This window comes from Cryptomeria japonica, chromosome 9 (genome assembly GCF_030272615.1).
Source record: "Cryptomeria japonica chromosome 9, Sugi_1.0, whole genome shotgun sequence".
Taxonomy (NCBI): domain Eukaryota; kingdom Viridiplantae; phylum Streptophyta; class Pinopsida; order Cupressales; family Cupressaceae; genus Cryptomeria; species Cryptomeria japonica.
In genome coordinates this window covers 265,225,272-265,236,534 of record NC_081413.1, presented here as the reverse complement: position 1 = coordinate 265,236,534, position 11,263 = coordinate 265,225,272, and positions in this window count along the sequence as shown.

The window sequence follows — 11,263 nt, the reverse complement described above, 5'->3', positions numbered from 1 at the left end:
TCAAGATTCTAATGGTTATCGTGTTCATGTTCCAGTTGATCCATGGTGTTGCATTTGGTTTATGGCGACCTATTTTAGGTCTGGTCTTATTCTGCTAGGTTATGGACCGGTTTATGTAATGTGTTGGTGGATGCTCCCGATGCGTTACCGGTTGGATTTATTGTTTGGTTAATGTTGTTTCGGTCTTAGGATGACTTGGATTATCATTGTTTTGTGGGTTTATGTAATAGATTTATTGTATTATCTTTTAGGTGGTAGACCTAATTGTTTAGGTCTCGGGTTTGTATAAATATGATGTAAGATCTCTTTGTAGATCATCGGTCGTGGTTATGGGATTATTTGTGTGTGAATAAATTTATAATCATATGCAGAAGGTTCGGTCGATCATAGGTAATCAAATTGGGTTTGTGTAAGTTTTAAGACCTCCGACATTGAGCTTAACCGAAACTGTACTTAGGCATAGGAGATGTTATTATTGCAGTTCATTCTTATTTCCAAATTGTAGTCTGGATATCTTTTGTAGTCAGTGAGGCTCCTTTGTAATGAGCAGTGCGCTCTAGGTTGTTGGCCTTCCTGCATGTGCAGGCCCCTTATTGTAATCACATACTTACTACAGAATTATCATCTGACTGTGGGTAGGCTTCCCACCGTGGTTTTTCCCTTTATCGAGTTTTCCACGTACAAATCTTGGTGTTATGTGTTATGGATGCATGGTATTTAGTTTATGATTTATGTTTATGCTTAATTGATATATTTGCTATTCCGGTATTTGGTTTATGCATTCTGGTAAAAGGTTTTGTGTGCTTAATGTTTCATAATCTGTTAACAACTGATTCACCCCCCCCCCCTCAGTTCTTCACCGGGTATCCTAACAATTGGTATCAAAGCTTGGTCTTCTCTGTAGAAGCTTAACTGCTTGAAGAAGATCCTATGGCAAGTAATCATTCAACTTCAATTTCTTACCGGAAGGATAGCTCTGGGCTTGAAGGAACAAATTATAGAGTATGGAAGCTTTGGATGGAGACTCATCTGAGATGTCTCAGCAAGGAGATTTGAGAGATCACTGAGAAAGGTTATACACCTTATGATCCAGCATCTGGAAACCCTCCTCTGATAGACTTGGATAAAAACATTAAAAATGGCTATAGAGCTAGAGAATCCCTTTTGAGTGCCCTTTCAGATTAGCAAGTAATGGGATTAACGGACAAATCATCTGCAAAAGCTATATGGGATAAGTTGGAGACTTTGAATGAAGGTGACCCTACTGTTAAAATTGCTAAACTTGATGGTTACCGGGTAAGGTATGAAAACCTGAGAATGGAAGAAGATGAAATAATTAATTCTTTTATGGAAAGAGTTAATGAAATTGTCTTGGGAATTCAATATTGTGGTGGATCTCTGAGCGAAGATGAAATTGTTTCTAAAGTATTGAGAGCTTTTCCATCAGCTTACAAGATGAAGGCTACTACAATTAATGAGTTGATAACAATGTCTAACACTTTTGTTAGTAGGGATACTTTGGTTGGAAAGTTATCTGGTTTTGAGCTTGAATAATTGGGTCTTCAAGGAGCTGCAAAGATAGATTCTGCATTCAAGGCATCTACATCATCAACCAGCAAGACTGATTGGAAAGCATTATATGTGAAGGAACTGGAGGATATGAGGAAACAAGATGAAGAGATTGAGAAACTTGAAGCCCTATTTGCTAGAAGAGTACCTAAAGGTCTAGCAGGAAGTAAGTATGAAGGAAAATCACCTTTCAAATGTTTTGCATGTAATAAGATAGGTCATTTTGCATCTAGATGTCCTGAGAGAAATTCAAGATTTGAGGAGAATGTTAGAAGATCTTGTAAGCCTAACCATTAATATCAGAACAAGCATAAGTACAAGAGGAACAAAGACAAATCATGCTACTATGTTGATGAGGAAGGTGTAAATGATGATTTTGATGATGAACCGGAAAAAGATTTAGCTAGTGGATCCGGCAATGGAAAGGAATGAATATTCTTGGCTATCAAGGAAGATGCTCTGGAACTTGTCATTCAAAATGAAGAGAAGGCCCTTGCTACTAAAGTTGAAGACAAGGATGAATGGGTGATAGACAGTGGATGTTCACATCATATGACTAGAGATAAAAGGAAGTTTTTATATTTGCAAGAATTTGATGGTGGTCTGCTCAAATTTGGAGATGACAAAGCATTCATGATCAGAGGAAGAGGAACTATATCATTGGATGGTAAGCATAACACTAATAATGTTTATTATGTTGAAGGTTTAAGGCATAATCTTTTGAGTGTAGGATAGTTGGCGGATAAGGGATTTCAATTACAGTTCAAGGATGGAAAATGTGAAATCGTGAACAGATCTGGATTGGAGATTGCAACCAGTACTCAAACTAGAGGTAACATCTTTCATTTGAACTTTGGTCAGAAGACATGTTTGATTGCACATATTGATGAGAGTTGGCTATGGCATAAGAGGTTGTGTCATGTTAATTTTGATTGCATTGTAAAGATCAGCTCAACTAAGGCAGTTAGAGATATACCTAAGATTGTGAAGCCTCATAATCCGGTATGTAAGGAATGTCAAATGGGAAAGCCAGTCAGAACTTCTTTTAAGAGTATACAAGAAAAATCTAATGATGTTCTTGATCTTATTCATACTGATTTGTGTGGTCCTGCTAGAATAAGAAGTTTTCAGGGTGATAAATATTTCATGCTAATCATTGATGACTATTCTAGAATGATGTGGGTTACTTTTCTAAGGGAGAAATGTGAAGCCTTTGAAAAATTCTAGAAATTTAAAGCTATGGTTGAGATAGAGACAAGATTGAAAATCAAATGCTTAAGATCCGATCAGGGTGGTGAATTCACATCTGGTGAATTTAATAGTTATTGTGAGAAACATGGGATAAAGAGAAAGTTGTCTACACCCCGGACACCTCAGCAAAATGGTGTTGTGGAAAGAAAGAACATAACTATTTTGGATGCAGCTAGATCTATGATGATGGAAGCTAATTTGCCACATATCTATTGGAGAGAAGTTGTGAGCATGGCGATGTACACATTCAACAAAGTTCATAACAAAGGAGACACCGGTAAGACACCTTATGAGTTATGGTTTGATCATACACCTATAGTTAACTACTTCAAAATCTTTGGTAGTAAATGCTATATCAAAAGAGATGATTCCATTGGAAAGTTTGATCCTAGATGTGATGATGGAATATTTCTTAGTTATTCAAATGAAATCAAAGCATATAGATGTTATAAAAAAAGATTGCAAAGAATTTTGGAGAACGCTAATGTCAAGGTGGATGAGCAATACAAAAGTCAAATCAAAACTTATGAGAGAGAACCAGAAGTGGAAATGATCATAACTGAACCAGTAATACCTGTACCAGAATAGGATGTTGAACCAGTTACTTAGGCAGTATCAAAAAATTCAACAGTAACTGAAGATCAGAGTAGAGAAACAAAAAGTCAGAAGACTCCTAGGTATGTAAGGTTGAATCATTCAGAAAATCAAATCATTGGAGACTAGAGAAAAGGAGTGATGACAAGGAGAAGGTTGGCAGGTGAAGAGGTATGCTTAATTTCTCAAATTGAACCAGCATCAGTAGATGAAGCATGTAAGTGTAACGTCATAAATTGTACGCACTGGCTAAAGCAGTACAATTTAACACCTAGTTTAGCACCCGCCTTGGCGCAGTTGCACTTTGCATGGCATTTCCCCTTTAGCACTTAATTAATCGAATTAATTAGGTCTAAAGGTTCTATTTCACCATTTTCCACATCACAGAGTTGGGCCCTTTCATTAAAGCGTGCCCCTTTCATTTTATTCCTCCAATACATCACTTAATCAAAAACCCTAATTAGGCCCTATTCTGAGCTTGGGGGCTTAATTTCGGGGGTCAAAACATCTTGAAATCACCTGTAACTTCGGGATTCTCTCTAAAATCATCATATCTGACGGCCCTGAAAATTTGGTGAAAAGTTGTCGAGACCGTGGCGCCCGGAGTGCACACAGTCCCGGACATTTTTCCCGAAATTTTAGGAGCGCGATCCAATCATAAAATAAAGCTTAACCCCAAGAAATTGGCGGGATATTCAATCTCTAGGTTGGCCAAAAGACAAAATTGCGACCTAGGGTTTCATACATAAGAGCTCTCTTTCTTCATTTGAAGGGATGGGAATTTTGTTTTCAGGAACTTCATATGCAGCGAAAGAGCAGATCTTTGAAGACTTCAACATCTTACAACATCCCTCTATCAAGCATTTATCAATTCCATTCATCCATTTAGGGCTTGGAAGACATTGAAGAACAATAGGAGATTACCGACTGAAGATTGGCTTGTACTCCTCCCTTGAGGGTTGGGTATGATTTCATGTTGTTTTCATGTCTTTACATAAGCTTCAATACATCATTTATTCATGCTTTAGATCACTTTGCATCTTGATTTAGAGCATTTACGTTATCATTTACAAGCAATTAGTGTTTACTTTCTAGGTTGCTCTAGTTTGCTTTCTTGCATTTTTGGACCTTGCACACACACTAGGTCTGCACACACAATACATTTTACAAAACAACTTGGCTATTCGTGGAGGTGGAAATCACCGAAGCGGGGGTTTGACTAAGGCAAAACCCTATATAGCCGCCCATACACCCTTTTTCAGATATCATTGCAGGTTTCGGGATTCAGACGACGCCGCGGGATACAGATCTGGAGAGAGAAGGTCGAGACAGCACTCTGTATCAAATTGCAGAGTAGAAGACTAGGACAGGAGCGTTGGGCGCCCTGGTCCTGCCAGGACAGGGGCGCTGGGCGCCCTGGTCCCTGGGACAGAGGCACTGGGCGCCCTGGTCCTCCAGACAGACAGCTTTCAGACAGCTTCTCGACAGTGTTTCAGAGTGCAGAACAGCAGTTTCCGGTGCAGTTTTCAGGACAGTGGCGCCTGCGCCCCCGTCCCGAACATTTTCAGTCCAATTTTGACTCCGGGTACATATCTGCATTCTCATCTCATCCTTGTATTTACAGTTGTTCATTGTTTAATCTCAATTTTGCAATCTTGTTATTAGTTCATACTTGCACTTTGGGATTAGGGTTTGAACTTGCATTACTTGATCTTACAATTTCAACAAGGGAATAGAAATCCTAATAGATATCCTGTGGCTCTCTCTTTCACAAAAAGAAGTAGCCAATTGTGCGATATCTCTAGGCTCTTTCGTATTCCGTAATGTGTGTCAAAAGGTAGGATTAGGGCATGTTAACCTAGTCTCGCTTTTTCCCCCACACATTTTGGTGAACCCGACGTGAATCTATCATTTCTTCCTCTTGCATTGCATTTGTTAGATCTAGATCTAGATTTAGTGTGTTTTTATTTCATTTTCATTAAAAATAAAAAGAAAAAAAAAAGTGTGTTTCTTTGCATTGGGTGTTTAAGTTTTGTGTAATCTTTTCAAAATGTCAGATTTTTATTTGCAAAATGTTCATGCTTTCGATGATTATTATGAATATAGCCAAGATGAATTAGATGAAGCTTTAGATGAGTTTTTAAACCCTAAGGATGCCAAACCTTCATTTTACCAAAAACTCATAAACCTTGTTACTATGCCATTTAGGTGTGATGAGAAAGATAAGTCGAATGATTCCTCTCAAAGATACATTCCTATCCACTCTTCCACTAAATCTAGTAACATGGTTGTTTTCAATAATCCCCTCTATGAGGAGATGTCTCGTTTTGAATCAAAAGACAAACCTTTTAACCGATATGATCATGCTTTGTTGGATGATGCTCTTGATGACTTTGTGGCTTTATCAAAATCTTTAAACAAGAACAAAACTTCTAAATTAGTTAACATGATAAACTTGAATGAGCATAAAAAGCCTCTCTTTGAAGTCCAAGGAGCTTATCCTTCTCCCACCTTTCAAGTTTCTAAGTCACCTCTCCTTACTGTCCAAGGAGGTTATGATCATGATTCCTTTCGTACTCCGAATAAACCAATCATCACTGTGCAAGGAAGAAAACCTATAAGTCCTTATAATTATGCCAAGCAAATAACTAGAGAGAGTTATCATGCGGTTGCCCATACTTATCATACCAAAAATAATAGGTAGCCTAGTCCTCCTCCTGTTATCCCTGTTTCCCTTCCGAATCCTCAACCGGTTCTTCCACAAGCTCCACGTATTTCACAAGTTCTTGGAAAGGAATATGATCTCATAGAACAACTTAAAGCTACCCCTGCTAAGATATCCCTTTGGGATTTGATTCAAACTTCTTCCGCTCATCATGGGATGTTACAAGATGCCTTGAAAGATTTGAATGTTCCTCCACCAAATACATCTAGTAATATAGCATCTTTGGTTAACTCTGTGATGAATCCTAAAGCTCAAATTGTGTTTACCCAAGATGAGTTGCCTACTAGTGAAATCCAACATCAATATGATCCCTTGATGATTGTGGTTATCATGAAAGACACGGCTATAAGGAGAACACTAGTAGATAATGGCTCTGGTCTTAATGTGTGTAGCATTAATCTTTTGCATAAGATGAATGTGGATACATCCTTAATTGAACCGGACTCTCATCCTATTCGAGGCTTTGATAATGTGGCTAAAACTTCATTAGGTACTATCACCTTACCCATCACAGTAGGGCCTGTTACTTTGCCTACACCTATCCATGTTATGTCGGGAAATCTAACGTACAACTTGCTACTGGGGAGACCTTGGATTCACAGTATGCAAGTTGTCCCTTCTACATTGCATAGACAAGTTAAATTTATTTATAACAATAAGACATATACCTTGATAGGTGATACTAATTTTCAAGCTTGTTTGCAAACATCCACTTCTAAGGCGGGTTCTTCTAAGCCGCCCTCATCTAGTGATGAATCTTTAAATAGGATACCTATCAGTGAATCCTCGCTCTCCGATGATCAAAATTCTTTGGATGAGTCTAGAGCTCTTGGAGAAGATTCTTCTCGACTTGAAACTACACATAAGAAGGATTTTGATCCTTGGAAGATCCTCGAAGACGACGATTGGGGATCCCTTGATTTTAATCCTACCTTTGTGGGTGAATATAAGGTTCCTTCTAGAGAAATTAAAGTTGAAAAGAAAGAAGAAACTAAAAATCAATCAACCTTACCTGAATCTATGAGTAATAATTTTGTGGCCGCCTCTCAAACTTCTTCTCCTCACATCTCTAATTATGAAGAGTTTGATTCTTTGTCTTATGAAAAACCACATACTCTTCCTGAAATGGCTGATCGTTATGGTCGTGGTTTTTGCATTTTTGCTAAGCATGGATATCATGGAAAAGGTTGTGGTGCTCATGAACAAGGGATAAGAGTTCCTCTAGAGACTAATTTTCACAATTATGCCTTTGGACTTGGCTTTAATCCCTGCAAACGTACTAAAGCTTCTAAAAGACCATGCATTAGTGTTAATGCTATCTCTACATCTTTATCAATACAACATCCTGAATATATTGATGGGGATCCTTCGTGTGCCTGTGCTTTGGATGTCTTCCCTACCGACGATGCTTTAGCCGAGTTCTTGGGAGCCTATGACACTCTTCCTCGTTATCATCACAATAGGGGACTCCCTTATTGTTTGAACACTGAAGCCTATTTTGGAAAAGAGATTGATAATGACGAGATTGTGAAAGAATTCCCTCAGTTAAAGGATACTCCTCAACAAAGTAATCTTCTCATAAGTGACACCACTGATGTTAAGATGGATCCTTGCAATAAAGAGAAAGTCATTAAAATTGGGAAATGTTTGGATGAAGAGGAACAGAAACAATATGAAGAACTATTGCATGAATTCCCTGAGATCTTTGCTTGGGCATATTCTGACATGCCTGGTATAGATCCTAAGATCGTTACTCATAATATTGTCTTAGTTCCTGATGCTAAGCCCATGAAACAAAAGATTCAAAAAATGAATCCTAAGGTAGCTTTGCTTGTTAAGGCTGAGATTGAAAAGTTATTGGAGGCTGGATTTATCCGCCCTATTGACTATTCCCCATGGATTTCAAATATTGTCGCTGTGGCTAAACCAAACAACAAAATAAGAATGTGTACCGACTTTCAGGATCTAAATAAGGCTTCTTTAAAAGATGATTTCCCTCTTCCATACATTGACATGATAGTTGATTCTACGGCAGGACATGCCTTGTTATCCTTCATGGATGGTTTTTCAGGCTACAATCAAATTTTTATTAACCCTCAAGATCAATTCAAAACTGCTTTCACTACTCCTTGGGGTACGTTTTGTTGGATAATGATGCCTTTTGGACTTAAAAACGCCGGTGCAACTTATCAACGAGCGATGACCCTTATCTTTCATGATTATATGCATAAGATTTTGGAGGATTATGTTGATGATATTTTGGCCAAATCCTTTCTTCGCATGGATCATGTTAAAATCCTTCGTCAAATCTTTGAAAGAATTCGTAAATATCACATGTGCTTGAATCCCCGAAAATGTGTTTTTGGTGTGGATAGTGGAAAACTATTAGGGTTCATAGTTTCGCATCGTGGGATTGAGGTGGATACTAAGAAAATAGATGCTATTGTCAACATGCCACCTCCTAGAAATGTGTCTCAACTTAAAAGCTTACAAGGAAAGATTCAAGCTATTCGTAGGTTTGTGTCTCAGCTTGTGGATCGTACCTTTCCTTTTACTCAACTTCTTAAAAAGGATATCACTTTTCAATGGAATGAGGATTGTCAGCAAGCATTTGAAGATTTAAAAGTGTATTTGGCTAGTCCTCCTATTCTTCAACCTGTCGAACCTTCTAAACCCTTCCTTCTGTATACAGCTGCTTCCTCTCATGCTCTTGTAGCATTGTTGGCACAACATGATGAAGATGGTAAGGAATGTCCGGTTTATTACATAAGTCGTACCTTACTCGATTATGAGACCGGATATTCTACAATAGAAAGACAATGCTTGGCCTTGGTATTTGTGACTCAGAAATTGAGACATTATCTTTTAAATTCAGAAGTCCATGTCATGGTAAAGTTTGATCCTTTGAAGCATCTTTTCTCTAAAACTGATTTATCAGGACGTCTAGCTAAGTGGGTTATGATGTTAACTGAATTTGACCTTAAATTTGTTTCACAAAGAGCAATTAAAGGACAAGCATTGACCGATCACTTAGTTGAGGCCCCTTCACCTTTCTCCTTCCGTAACCCTGAGTCCTTTCCTGACGACTTCATTCTTTCTATAGAGAAAGATGAAACTTGGGAGTTATACTTTGATGGCTCTAAGTGTCGTACGGGATCGGGGGTAGGTGTTGTTCTGATTTCTCCTACAAAGAAACCTATTCCCTTATCATATCGTCTAAATTTCCTGTGTACCAATAACATTGCTGAGTATGAGGCTCTTATAGCGGGAATAAAAGCAGCCTTAGCTCTGAACATAAAACACATACATATCTATGGAGATTCGCAATTGATTATAAGACAAGTAACAGGAATATATCAAGCAAAACAAGACAAATTATCACAATATAAAGATCTTGCCATCTCTTTATTACAGAAATTTGATTCTTATACCATGGAACCTGTTCCTCGAAAAGATAATCGACATGCGGACACAATGGCATGTGTGGCTTCTCTAGTATCTTTAGAGGACCCTATGGTCGATCTTAATTTTGTTATTCACAACCTTATTTCTCCAGCTATTGAAGACGATTCTAGCTTGGTAACATGTTGTGATTTTATAGACTCAGATGAATGGTACTCGCATATCATAAGATATTTGACTGATGGTACCTTTCCTGATTCCGCTAATAGAAACACTAGGGCTAGAATCCGCAAGCTGTCTGCTAGATATATCATCCTTTCTAATGTCCTTTATCAAAGGGGTTATGATGGTCTTCTCCTTCGTTGTCTTAACAAGTCAGAAATCCCTGTTGCTCTTGAAGAGGCACATTCAGGTGCCTGTGGGGGGCATTTTGGGGGCAAATCTTTAGTTCATAGATTGCTTCGTATGGGATACTATTGGCAAACTATGCAGAAGGATTCCTTTTCATTTGTTAAGAAATGTCATCAATGTCAACAACACAATAATCTGATTCCTGCTCCTGCCTAAGAACTCCGTTCTCAAGTAGCTTCTTGGCCTTTTTCCGCATGGGGTTTGGATCTTATTGGTAAAATCTCTCCTCCTTCATCTCAAGGACACACCTTCATTATAACCGCAACAGATTACTTTACGAAGTGGGTAGAAGCTATTCCCCTTCGCTCTACCACTGCTGAAGTGATTTGTCAATTTCTTTTAGAAAACATCATTTCTCGATTCGGGATACCTTATACTATTATCTCAGATAATGGGACATCATTTAAGAACAAGGACGTGAAGAAATTCCTCGAGAAGTATCATATCAAACATCGATTTTCTACACCATACTATCCTCAGTCAAATGGTCAAGCCGAATCATCCAATAAGATAATTGAACAAATTCTTCACAAAACCGTGAATAAGCATGGTAAGGATTGGAGTAACCAGCTAATCTATGCTCTTTGGGCCTACCGAATGAGTGTACGAATTGCTACGGGAACTACTCCTTATAATCTTGTTTATGGTGCTGACTCTATTATGCCTTTAGAGTTAGAGATTCCATCACTTAGGGTTTCTCTCAAAGGTATAGTAGATGATGACTCTTATAGAGAACAATGACTTCAACAGCTTGAGATGCTTGATGAACAGCGTATAAACGCTCTTGAGCATATTCAAGCGTATCACAAAACTCTACAATGAAGCTATAATGATAAGGTTATTCAACGTTCCTTCTCAGTAGGTGACTTAGTCCTTTATGAGAATCAGCGCAATGTGAATGCCTTACCTACAGAAAAGGGAAAATTTAGTCCTAATTGGCTTGGACCATATATCGTTATTGAGGATTATGGATCAGGTGCTTACAAAATAGCGGATGTAGATGGTACGCCTCTTAAAGAACCTATCAATGCTATGCACTTGCGTAGATATTATGCTTAATTCTTCATTCCTTATTTATCTTCTTTTCAATTCTTCAAACATTGGATAATATGTTAGTGTCTCTTAATTAAAGCAAAATAGAATTAAATGTTATGATGTTTAATCTATATTGCTTCGTTCCTGACAAGTGTGTCTTCTTACTTTATAGTTTGTCTTGAATTCATTTATGTAAATTGTAAAAGATTTACATTTCCGTTATGCTAGCATATTATACAGTGTCTTTATGTGTTAAGTAGAATCGTATCATGTTGT